Source organism: Octopus sinensis, linkage group LG26 (assembly GCF_006345805.1).
Source record: "Octopus sinensis linkage group LG26, ASM634580v1, whole genome shotgun sequence".
NCBI classification, from domain to species: Eukaryota; Metazoa; Mollusca; class Cephalopoda; order Octopoda; family Octopodidae; genus Octopus; species Octopus sinensis.
Window position 1 is genome coordinate 16,954,093 of NC_043022.1, and position 13,521 is coordinate 16,967,613.

Consider the following 13,521-nt stretch of genomic DNA (forward strand, 5'->3'; position numbering starts at 1 on the left):
GTGTTTACATCCTTGTAACTTACCAGTTCAACAAAAGAGACCGATAGAATAAGTATCAGGCTTTAAAAAAAATGTAAGTCCTGGGGTCAATTCATTCAACAAAAAATTCTTCAAGGTGGTGGCCCAGCATGGCCACAATCAAATGACTGAAACAAGTAAACAGTAAAAAATCCATATACATTTAGACATAGATGTGGTTGTGTGGTAAAAAGCTTGCTTCCCAAACAGATGGTTCCAGGTTCAATCTCACTGTGTGACACCTTCAGCAACTGCCTTCTGCTACTACCTTAGACCAACCAAAGCCTTGTGAGTGGATCCAGTAGATGGAAACTGAAAGAAGTCTGTGGCTTAATGGTTAGGGTGGTGGACTCCTGATCGTACGATCAAGGTTTCAATTCCTAGACTGGGTGATGTGTTCCTGAGCAAAACACTTCATTTCACATTGCTCCAGTCCACTTTGCTGGCAAAAATGAGGAATCTTGCAACAGACAGGTGTCCTGTCCAGGTGGGGAATATAAAACACCACAGAAATAATAGAATCCCTAACGAAATAAAATGCTTTGCTCAAAAACACAATGCATTGCCCGGTTCAGGAATCGAAACTAGAATCTTATGAGCAGGATTCCAACATCCTAACCACTAAGCCATGTGCCTCTATGTCTGAGTGAGAAACCTTGTATGTATGTATGTATGTATGTGTGTGTGTATATATATGTATATATATTAATAAATAAAATAAAACATATGCATATATACAAACATATATGTACGTACCTACCTCTACGTGTACATATACACGCATATATGAGTACAGGACACCAAAAGGACGTCGAACACAATGAGAAACGAAAACATAGACACAAACCAAAGGAACTGGACATTTTTTTAAACAAAAAAATAGAGTACAGGACAATTAACACAAAGAATATATATACTAGTATTATATCCCGATTTCATTCGGGTCTACTGGGGTCACATTTTAAAGATAAGGAATTTTGCCCTAGAGACCAGGCCTTTCAACTGAGCAAACTCAAAGTTGCCATGCAAACTCCCCATCACTTTTAACAGAGGTGTGCATATTTTCAGGACAATCCGACCACATTTACTAACACTTTCGCCTGCACAATTGCTTCTGAGACAACATCCATCCTTTTCACAAATATTTAGTAGATATATATTATTATTATAATTATTATTATTATTATTATTATTATCCTACATTATATCGGCACAGCTCAGTGTGACCCCAAAACACTGCTATTGCTAGTTGGCCTCATCAGATGGCAACCAGCATAATAGAACGGCAGCTTTTATATGCATATTCCAAATGTTTCCCATAAACAAACTTAAAGGCTGTATCATGGCCATCCACTTATGTCCAAGGAAAACCATTACTGACCTTTAGGAACATCGTGTGCTTAAGACTACCTCATACTTTAAACTTGCGGCTCCGTTGGTGACTAACGAGCCCTGCTCTTGACAAACGAACACGACTGCAAGCATTGCAGACCAAGCTTTCCCCATTCATTACTCTCGCAGTGCATCTTCAAGCAGCACACTTAAACTCTTCATGCAGAATAGAAGCTCTTTCAAAGCCGTCCCCCCCAACACCCCACCCCCACTCAATCTGCTTCCTCCGTCTGTACCAATGACAAGCCTTGCTCTCCCGGTCGGTCTCCTGCATATTACATGCCTTTAATGAGGACTTGACACAGTACCTTAAATTGCAGCCTTGGTTTCTGCCAGGGTTGTTTTCCACTAACAAGTTCCCCATACAGCATCTGTTTAGGGATCCTGCTGCCCTTCATTCGAATAAGGTGTCCCGCCCAACGTAATTGGTGTTCATGCACCATCACCTCAATACTCGGGATATCAGCTTTCCTCAGCACCTGTGTATCTGGAGTGTTTAAGAATGTGTCTAAGACGTCTCTGATGGAAGTGTTCAAGGCCCTTTACATGACATTTGTAAAGGGTCCGTGTCTCACATGAGTAAAGGAGCAATGTCAGTACACAGCAATTTTTGTTTGCCTTGTGATGCCACGTTGGGACCAGACACGAGACACAAGAGGGCGGAAGGAATCAGTTGCTCCCTGCAGCCTGAAAGACATTTCATCATTCAGGGAGCAAGAATGGCTGAGTGTGCTACCCAGGTAGACAAACTTGTCAACCACTTTCAGTACTGTGATCCCCTCTGGGCATCAAGTGAATGCTTGTGATGTAAAGTCTGTAATACTCACAATCCTCCAGAAGCATGTGACCATTGCTATTCGGTTCCAAGTATAAAAAAGTGGAAGTCAAAATCATGATGATGATGATGATGTATGAGTTTCTTTTCTTCCTTTTTTTCCTTTTTTTAAGTGTAGGAAAACCCTCCTTGAGATTTCACTCCACTCAAGTGCTGATACTCCTAGAAATCTCTTGGATACTCAAGTGCTGGTACTCCCACTCCAATGGGCTTTTGTAACCTAAATTGAAATTATCAAAATAAACAAGGAAATAATTGGTAACAGCGAAGACATTAGAAGAACGAATGAAATATTCAGTAAAACAATGGTTTTGGCAGTTGTTTAGAGAGAGTTCTGACCAAACAGGGCTGTGATTGAAGGCAATCCAGCTGTGACCATCATGTCTTTTTATAGGTCCTCCTCCTGACACTCTGTTGATTATGACACGGAGTGTGTTCCAGTTGATTCAATCAACAGAACAGCCTGCTCATGAAATTAATGCACAAGTGGCTGAGTACTCCACAGGCATGTGTTCCCTTAATGTAGTTCTCAAGGACATTCAGTGTGACTCACAAAATATGTCAAGGCTGGCCCTTGGAATTAAGGGTACAATTCATATTTACTAGATGAATGGACTGAAGTAATATGAAATAAAGTGTTCTGATCAAGGATACAATATGCTGCTGAGAATTGAACTCATGACCCTGCAATCATGCGCTGAATACCCTAACCACTAAGCCATGGCCTCTTTGCACAAGGGATGAAAGAATACATTAGCCAAGACACTAGGGACCTACTTTCAGGGATGTTTGGCTGCTATTTTTGTGAGATCCTGGCAACCACATTTTTTACTTTTCTATGTCGCTGGTAATATACATAGGCGCAGGAGTGGCTGTGTGGTAAGTAGCTTGCTTACCAACCACATAGTTCCGGGTTCAGTCCCACTGCGTGGCATCTTGGGCAAGTGTCTTCTACTATAGCCCCGGGCCGACCAATGCCTTGTGAGTGGATTTGGTAGACAGAAACTGAAAGAAGCCTGTCGTGTGTATATATATATATATATATATATATATATATATATATATATATATATATATATATGTATGTGTGTGTGTATATGTTTGTGTGTCTGTGTTTGTTCCCCCACCATCGCTTGACAACCGATGCTGGTGTGTTTACGTCCCCATCACTTAGCGGTTCAGCAAAAGAGACCGATAGAATAAGTACTGGGCTTAGAAAGAATAAGTCCCGGGGTCGATTTGCTCGACTAAAGGTGGTGCTCCAGCATGGCCGCAGTCAAATGACTGAAACAAGTAAAAGAGTAAAAGAGTATATATTTATAGCAAACACGGATTTACACTCCCTCCCTCTCTCTCTCTCTCTCTCTCTCTCTCCAATACTTTTTCATTCATGAAATGTTGTACCATTGTGTGTGTTTGGGTGTCTTGAAGGTATGTACATGTCTTGCATGTGTGTGTTCCTGGCATGCATATTAACTGTATGAGTGTAGGTGTTGTATGTATGTATATGTGTGTGTGTGTGTGTGTATATATATATGTGTGTGTGTGTGTGTGTGTGTGTGTATATGTGTGTGCGTGTGTGTGTGTGTGTAGCTGTTTTCTATTTCTTTCTGCTACAAAAAGATGAACAGTTTTGAAAACTCCTCAAAAAGCAACTCATTCTGCAGGAATTGTTCAAAGAATGAAAACTGGTTGGAACAGGAGACATAATATTTTGGTCCAAAAGTGCTTGAGAAGAACACCCATCAAGCCAAGCAGAATTGCAGTTGTGACAGATACCTGTGGCACATTAAAACACCCTGGTGTCACACAAATGGCACCCATGCCACTGGCATGTAAAAGTACTCTGGTGTCATGCAAATGGCACCTGTGCCAGTGGAACATAAAAGCACCTATTACATTCTCAGAGTGGTTGGCATTAGGAACGGCATCTAGCCATAGGAAACTATGCCAAATCAGACTGGAGTCTAGTGCAGCCTTCCAGCATGCCAGCCCAGTCAAACCGTCCAACCCATGCCAGCATGGACAACGGATGATAAATAATGATGATGACGATATTTGTTTTGTTATCTCATATATTTATTTCTTTACTACCCACAAGGGGCTAAACACAGAGGGGACAAACAAGGACAGACAAAGGGATTAAGTCAATTACAGCGACCCCGAGAGGATGAAAAGCAAGATTGACTTCGGCAGAGTTTGAACTCAGAACGTAAAGACAGACGAACTACCGCTATGCATTTAGCCAAGCGTGCTTGGGCCTGTGCCAGCTCACCACTCTTTTGTTATTTCAAATATTTCAAACAAACCAATTGTTTCAACTAAGAACTGCTTTTCCACTTTTATTTTTCTTCATAAAACTTGTATAAAAAACATTTCAAGCCTTTTTCTAATGATGTCTATCTTTTTATCTTTTACTTGTTCCAGTCATTACAATGTGGCCATGCTGGGGCACTGCCTTGAAGAATTTTTAGTCAAATGAAGTGACTCCTGTACTTCTTATTTTGAATCCTGGGACTTATTCTAGTGGTCTCTTTTGCCAAACCGATCAATTAGAGGGATGTAAACGAACCAACACTGGTTGGCAAGTGGTGGTGGGGACAGACATATATATATATATATATATATGATGGCCTTTCAATTTCCATCTACCAAATCCACTGACGAGACTGATCAACCAAAGAGCATAGTGGAAGACACTTGCCTAAGAGTGGGACTGAACCCAGAACCATGTGATTGGGAGCAAACTTCTCAAACACAGTCTCACCTGCCTCTGTGGTATCTGTTTGTGTGTGTGTCTCGGTCACATCTTCCAGCAACGAGTGCTCAGGTGTTCACTCAAGTGAGCAATGAAGCTCAGTTGAATTGGTAAGTGGCTGAGTACACCACAGACACAAGTACACTTGACATAATTCTCAAAATGACTCAGTGGAACTCTCTGAGGCAAGACTGGACCTTTGTGAATTACAGGTACAATCCACCAACAGGTTTCCATCAACCCAAATTCACTCACAAGTTAAGGTCGGGTGGGGGTCGATAAAATGACAATCAAATATTTATATACATATAACAGACTTTCTCTTCCTGTCTGAACCAAATATAGATGCCTTCTTTTGCTTTTTTGTTCATCTAAAAGCAGTGAGGAAACAACTTGAAGGAAGGAAAAAAATGACAGTGAAAGGGAGATAAATAATGACAAACCATATATTTGAGAAGGGAGACAACTTTAGCCTCCCTTAAGCCTGCAATTTCGCTGAGAGAATTTTTAATTATGAGACCATCGTGGTGGTGGTGGGTCTCCGTCGTTCAACGATGAGGATTCAATTGTTCGATCAACTACATTCTTGAAAGAACGTGTCAATCGCTGCGTATTTATTCCACACACACACACATACCATTGTGATTGTCAGGTAAAAATCAGCGTGACACAGTCAAGCAGAATCCACTTGATGAGTTTCTATAATTTCCCTCTGCAAAATTTCACTGAGAAGCCAGGCAGTGGGGTCGAACCGAAAGAGCAGTCGGAAAAGGAACTCCTTCACCACTGGACCAGCCTGCGCCTTCAAATGAGACGACAATTTCAAATGTTGGCACAAGGCCAGCAATTTCGGGGGTGGGGGTGGATGGGGTTAAGTCGATTACATCGATCCCTAGTGTTTAACTGGTACTTATATCATCGAACCCGAAAGAACGAAGACCAGTATCAACCTCAATGGAATTTGAACTCGGAACGTAAGTAACCGGAAGAAATGCCGCTAAGCATGTATTTCCGGTGCAGTCAGCAAAGTCAGCCGGTTCGTCAGCCTTTTGTATAGGAAACAATAAGGCATTGTGGAGAGGGAGTTATGTAGACACATGTGATACTCGAGATCAGAATTGGTGCGGAAGTCAATCATTCCAAAAGTCAAAACGACTTTAGCCATTATGTCCTACTTATTTTAAAAACAATAAAATGTTTCTAGGACGGGTTTGGCTGCTATTTCGAGCGGTCGTACCGTGTCCCGTGTCGATAAAAATTCAGTTTAATATAATTTGAAAGCAATGTTGTTGCTTAATCTTAGATCAAAGCGAGACTCGGCTCAGGGATTGAACTAAGGACCATGGGATCGCCAGCCCAGCACCCTAGCGACCAGGCCACGCGCCTTCTGTTCCCTTTTAAAGCCATAAAACTATTCGCTGGAATCCTAATCCTGGCCGAAAGTCTGCAAGAAAACTGCAAAAGAGTTCTCAGATCAATCTCTAATTGGCAATGAAGATTTTGGAATTAATATGGATATATAAAGTAAATCAAATATATTTTGGAACCGACTGCAATCTTTTTAAATTCTTTTGTAGTTTCAGTTATTGGGTTGCAGCCATGCTGGAGCACTACCTTGTACGATAAGTCGAACAAATCGATCCCAGCACTTAATAAGTCTGGTACTTATTGGTTACTTTTGACAAACAGTTCACTGGAACGTAAACAAACCAGCACCGATTGTCAAGCGGTGGGGGGTGAAAACACACACACGACGAGCTTCAAGGTGTTGTTCGGTCTGGGACTATGGTGGGTGATCCTTGCGCAGTGTGCCGTGCGGTTTGATAGAACTCGAAACCATGGGGTCGCGAAGTGAACTTCTTAAGCAGACAGCCATGTCTGTGCTTACACGAGATATTTCCAAGTCTTTAACAATATTATTCTCACTTCCTGCTGCAGTGACGTCAACGGAAATAATCCTTTACTCACCCCCAAACATAAGCGGGCTTCTTGGGGCCCGTTATAAACCTGCCTCCACTCCATCTGATATGTCTTATTGTGTCCTATCATCATCTGTATTATCATCATCATCATCGTTTAACGTCCGTTTTCCGCGCTAGCACGGGTTGGACGGGAATTATGTTTTTAGAATTTTGAAAAAGGACCCCAATCGCATTTCATGTAAAATCATTCGATTTCATTCTGCTGTCCCTTCTATGTATGTCCTTATTGATAATAAAAAATTAAGAAACGTTAGCACGACGGGCGAAATGCTTAGCAGTATTTCGTCTGACTTCAAATTCCGCCGAGGTCGATTTTGCCTTTCATCTTTTCGGGGTCGATAAATTAAATACCAGTTGCATACTGGGGTCCATCTAATCGACTGCCCCCACCTTCCACAAAAATTCTGTGCCTTGTGCCGAGAGTAGAAAAAAATATCCACCAGATGTCAAACCTAATTCATTTATTTCCAAACGAGGTATTTCTAAAAGGTTCTGTTAGTTTGGCGATAACCCGAGCTGTATTTAGGCACCAATTCAAGTTACATTAACAATGGCACTTTTTTAAACACCGAGTGGTTACGAGGGTCAAAAATATTTTCGTTGCTTAGAGACCGTGACCTCTGTGCCGCATCTCAATTTTGATAATTTTACGAGAATTTTTGCAGATAAAAAATCGCTAAGAAAGCTTATTTTATGGAACTGATTAGGTTTATCGTTGTTTTGAATCGAGCATACATTGTTTTATCTGGTCCTTCCAGTACACACCGAATGAAACATTTGCCCAAGTTTATCAACGACAACTTTATTCAGATAAGCTGAAGTCAGCCAACACGTTCCGTTAGAGTTTTATAACCGTTCTCAAAAAGATGTCAGTTTTATTCATATTTAATTATCACCAGAACATTTTAGAGGCACAGGGATGAAAATACAACTTGAAAAATCTAATGTAAGTCACTATCTATATTGGAAAGGTGAGGCTGAGTGGCTTAATGGTTAGGGTATTTGGCTCACGAGCCTAAGATCGATTCTGGGCGGCCTGTTGTGTCCTTGAACAAGACACTTTATTTCTCGTTGCTCCAGTCTCCCCTCAGCTGGCAAAAATGAGTTGTACCAGTAATTCAAAGGAGCCAGCCTTGTCAGATTATGTCACACTGAATCTTCGAGATTGCGTGTCTGCGGAGTACTCAGCCACTTACATGTTAATTTCACGAGCAGGCTGTTCCATTGACCCGGTGTCGTTAACTGGTGGAGCACCAGTATAGTATGATGAAAGGACTTGCATAAGGATTTAAGACCCGTTTCGATCTGAAATCCTTTAATTTGTAGATGGCCCCTAACCCATCATCTTTACTATGTCAGACCCTTGAACACATTGGACTGATTACTCGGTTTCCATGGTTTATAAGTAACCGAGACAACAACAATCCCCCTGGATGGGACGCCAGTCCGTCACAGGTTACACACAGTGCACCAGAGCAACGTGAAATGGAATATTTTGCCAATCCGGGAATCGAAACCACAATCTTGCAATCATGAGTACAACACCCTAACCACTAAGCCACGCGCCTTCACCAACGTCCTGCCTGTTGAAATATAAGGACCAAACAAGTCACGCGTGAATTTCTACACGGTCACCCACCCTGATAGAAATCGCAGTCAAAATCACCTCCCAAATTACACGCCACTCTCTTAGAAAAGAACACAGAACAATGTAGTTCTCGGTTCGCTGAGCATGGGAAACTGACAGAACGGTCACGGCTGGAATGCTTTTCATCAAGACTGCTTGGTCAAGATTGACCAGGGTTAATCGAGGATTAGTAGTAGTGGTAAGGCGACGAGCATGGCAGAAACGTTAGCATGCCGGGTGAAATGCTTAGTGGTATTTCGTCTGCCGTTACATTCTGAGTTCAAATTCCGCCGAGGTCGACTTTGCCTTTCATCCTTTCGGGGTCGATTAAATAAGTACCAGTTATGCACTGGGGTCGATGTAATCGACTTAATACCTACGTCTGTTTATCTGGTTTTTCTATCTGCAACATCTGAAAAGCTTATTTATTACTACAATGTTGGGAAGGACGAAATTATTGTTACAATTTCCTTTCATGCAGTGAAAAGGAATATATTTAACAAAAGAGAAAAAAATGAAAGCAAAACATCAATGAACCACAAAGTGCTTCAATTGGTCACACACCAGACACAAATTGACACGTTTATTCATGCAACCTGTTTCTATTATAAAAGAATTGCGTGTGTGTGTGTAATTAATGGCTTTCACACAGTTTCCACTAGCAAACTCACAATCATAAGGCACGGGGAAACCCAATTGCTATTTAAATCTCACACCCAGGAATATATCTTTACAATTTACCTGTGTTAGTCATTGGAATTTTGTCGAAGAAATAAAGAAATATAAAAAGAAATATTTTAAAAAGAAAAATCTCTATTTTTCAAACGTTTCAGAGCCCCCCCGCCCCCCCAGAGCATGCTTTTGTAACAACAGTCACAATAAAAATGAATTCTTTTTTTTTCATTTTTCTTTTTCATTATATTTTTGTATTCCACGCTTCTAATTCAGTTTTAAGAAATTTTCAGTAAAGTTTTTGGGGTAGCACTCGCACGAAAAAAAAAAAAAACTCGGATTTTTGCATGGAATCAAGTGCCCTGACCTCCTAATATGCTGCAAATCTCTTATTTTGGCTCGGAAAAGGGTGTGGGTGTGGGGGGAACCCACACACACACACTTTTTTCCGAACCAAAATAAGGGATTTGCAGCATATTATGAGGTCAGGGTACATGATTTAGTGAAAATCGTGTGGGTGTTACTCAAAATATTTACCAAATTTTCTCACCTTTCATAATACCTTTCACAAAATCACTTTTTTTAAAATACTTTCATACTTTTACCTGTAAAATCTATTATTTTTTTCGATACAAAGTTTATTCATTTGTTTTCTTTTTTTTTTTTCAAACACACCCTTCTGTCAAAACCTTTTCCCATACAACATCAGAATTAAAATGAGTGTGGCTGGGTCATAAAAAGCTTGTTTCCCAACCCCATGGTTCTGGGCTCAATCCCAATACAAGGCACCATGGGCAAGTATCTTCCATATAGCCCTAGGCTGATCAGAGCCTTGTAGGTGGGTTAGGTAGACAAAAACTGAAAGAAGTCCATTGTATATATTATGTGCATTCATCATTCAGCATTCGCTTTCTATGCTGGCATGGGTTGGACGGTTTGAGAGGAGCTGCCAAGGCTCCTGTTGTCTGTTTTGGCATGGCTTCTACAGCTGGATGCCCTTCCTAATGCCAACCACTGTACAAAGTGTACTGGGTGCTTTATACATGACACTGGCACCCATCATCCTGCAAGACTAGAAACACTCAGCTGAAGAGGGAACCTATCATTGTATGTGTGTATGTATATGTATACATATGTGTAGAGACCTCATTTGGTCCTACCTGAGATTCGAAATCAAATCTAGAAATTCTCCTTAGCCATACAGCATATTGTTCTATCGAGGGGGAATACAGTTCTATGTGTTTTCCCCTTGACTCTTAACCGTTTCTATGCCATGAAAAGCTGAAACAGATAATGAGTGACCTACATTAATTTAACCAATGTCAGCATGGTATACCTTTTTTTCCAGCAGGTCAGCCTACTCCCTTGTCGGTCACTTTTCACTAACTGATTTTATCCTGTAAACTGCTAGCATTTATAAGTATGCAGATCAGCTAAAAAAAGAGGTATACTGTTCTGACAATGGCTAAATTAATGTAGGTCACTTATTATCTATATCAACTTTTCATGGCATAGAAACGGTTAAGAGTCATGTGGAAAACATATAGAACTGCATTCCCCCTCGATAGAACAATAGGCCATATGACTAGGGAGAATTTCTAGATTCGATTTCGAATCTCGGGTAGGACCAAACATATATATGTGTGTGTGTGTGTATACACACACATGCCCAACCACATGGTTCCTGGTTCAGACCTACTGCATGCCACCTGGTACGAGTGTCTTCTATTATAGCCCTGGGCTGACCAAAGCCTTGAGTGGATTTGTTAGGCTGAAACTGAAAGTAGCCTGTTGTATATGTGTGTGTCTATATTTGTCCCTCACCACCACATAACTGGTGTTGGTTCATTTATGTCCCCATAACTTAGTGGTAGAGAGAAAAGAGACTGACAGAATAAGTATCAGACACCATTTAAAAAAAAGTCCTGGGGTCAGTTTGTTTGACTCAACCCTTCAAGGCAGTGCCCCAGCATGGCCACAGTTCAATGACAGAAACACGTAAAAGATAGAAGATAATTAAAAGATAAACAAGAATTTAAAAAGACTTTACCTGATTTCACCAATGGTGGCCTTGGAGGCAAACTTGAGTAAGTTTTTCCATTAGGCAAGAAGATAATGACACCTCCTCCATCCCATACACACCAAGGAAAGAAATATTCACTTAGTTCTAAAATGGAGAAACCAACAAAATTCCCATCAGACTGAATCAGACATAACATTTTTTTTTCTTATTTCCCAAAATGTGGATGGGTTATTCCTCACTTCAAGACACCAAGACAGTAGTGTTCAGCTGCTACCCTTCAGTTCAGGGTATCAACATATCTTAAGGAGTCTCTCAAATCCCATCCAAGAATAGAAGCAGTTTGAAACAAGAGCATTCAGAGAGCGCAACCCTCCGCCAAGGCAACACCAAAGTCCCCTCAATGATTAACCAGAGATGATTTTTAAAATGAGAATATCTGAAATAAACTCGACTGCTCTCACAAACGAGAATACTAAAATGAACTTGACCACTCTCAAAATTTAAGTGAAAAAAACAGGAAAAATAATCCTTGTCTGGTACCAGATTGATCCCAAAATCTAATCAGTTCATGCCAGTCACAAGGCTAAACATCTCTGAAAGTTTCATCCAAATCCATTCAGCAGTTCTTGAGATATCTTGTCCACAGACAAACAACCCAACTGAAAACAAAACCTCCACCTTTGCTAAGAATTGCAGCTCAGTTTCAGAAAACATGTTCTCTGAGAATGGGATTATTGCAAAATATGGAATCGTCAGATAAATGGCTGTGTGGTAAGAAGTTTGCTTCCCGATCACATGGTTCTAGGTTCAGTCCCACTGCATGGCACCTGACTAGATGTGCTCTTGCTATAGAGAGGAGTGCAAAACGGTGACCATCATGCCTGAATTAAATGCTCTCTAAGGACAAATATCAAGATTTGGTTGATGAGGTACTTGTTAAAGGATGCTGTGTGGCCTCATTCCCTATTGAGGTCAGCTTCCATGGTTTTCCAAATAGGTCAGTGCACTGTTTCCTTGAGAAAATTGATCTGGGACACAAATGATGAAAGCAGCCAAGGAGATTAATATGGCAGGTGGAATCAGTTCAAGTGGAACCCTTCCACAAGCAAAGACTAATCCAGTCTTTGCTGCCCCACTCGAGTGAAGCGTACAGGCTAAGGGGCATAATGCTTGTGACCCTGAGATGCCTGCAGATGATACTAGAGGGGTTAGCGTCAATCTGCGATGGACTCAAAAGCTAGACATCCCTTTGAGTAATTCCGGCAGTTCCTGCGTGGGACAAAACATCTCCAATGTTTATTTCACCGTAATTAAAGAAAAGTATAATTAGAGACCCACCACCGGGAAAAGAAAAAAAACCTCTGGTTCTCATAGTAACGGGTGATCACAATACTGTTTCTTACTAAAAAGAAAACTGAAAAGAAACCAGAAATTCTGTTTTATTCATGACAGCTATTATTCCCTAAGTCCGCCATATGGGCGCACACAGAAACGGAGTCCCACACAGACACACATATACATGTTACAACACATATTAGGTACGAATACAAACCTATAAACAGACACAGACACAGATGTACGAACACCAACACGCACAATACACACATACACTCACAAACAAACAAAACAGGTTAATCCAACGAAATGTTATCTAAGTCTTTTTTCTTTTTTTGGCCGCCATGTTTACAAAAGAAACAATAAAAGTGTTTATTGATAATTAAAAACAGTTTTTTTTTACCTTTAGAAAACGTTGTACGTCAAATGACAAGAGACCAACAAAGAGGAACAATAGTTTGAAGGTCAAAGTAACACAAAAGTCTGCCGTTTTTAGAAAGTGGTTCAAGAAAATGTCTTTGTACCAAAGAACTTCCCTTTCAGAGAGAAAAGGGTTGAACGACTTTCTGGATTAAGAATTCCGTAGAAAATAAGGAAATATATATATATATGAGGGATCAAACGAAAGAAAGAGGGGCACTTGCCATATTTAGTAAAAGTAACATATTTGACGAATGCTTTCAAATTGCTGGCTGAGGATAAATTGATCAGAACGACTCCGGTGTCCAACGGGTACTTGTTTCATCCATCTTGAAAGGAAGAAGGGCAAAATCGGGCGGAGATACACGAACCTTTTTCCGTGGGATTTTACTTATGTTTTTTTTTTTTATTTTTTGTCGGTTTTATGTTTTCGAAATCTGCCGGTCAAAGTGAAAAGAT

General features: G+C 40.6%; 1 protein-coding gene across 1 annotated transcript in view; it reads right to left on the reverse strand.

Moving 5' to 3' along the window:
- The window catches only part of LOC115224689 (transmembrane protein 26-like), a 110,729-nt gene extending 97,570 nt beyond the window's left edge, over window positions 1-13,159 (reverse strand). The window contains exon 1 of the mRNA XM_036513538.1: window positions 13,046-13,159. The gene's annotated coding sequence lies outside the window, so the exon portion shown is untranslated. The remainder of the gene's footprint in view (window positions 1-13,045) is intronic.
- Between the last annotated feature and the right edge of the window lie 362 nt (window positions 13,160-13,521).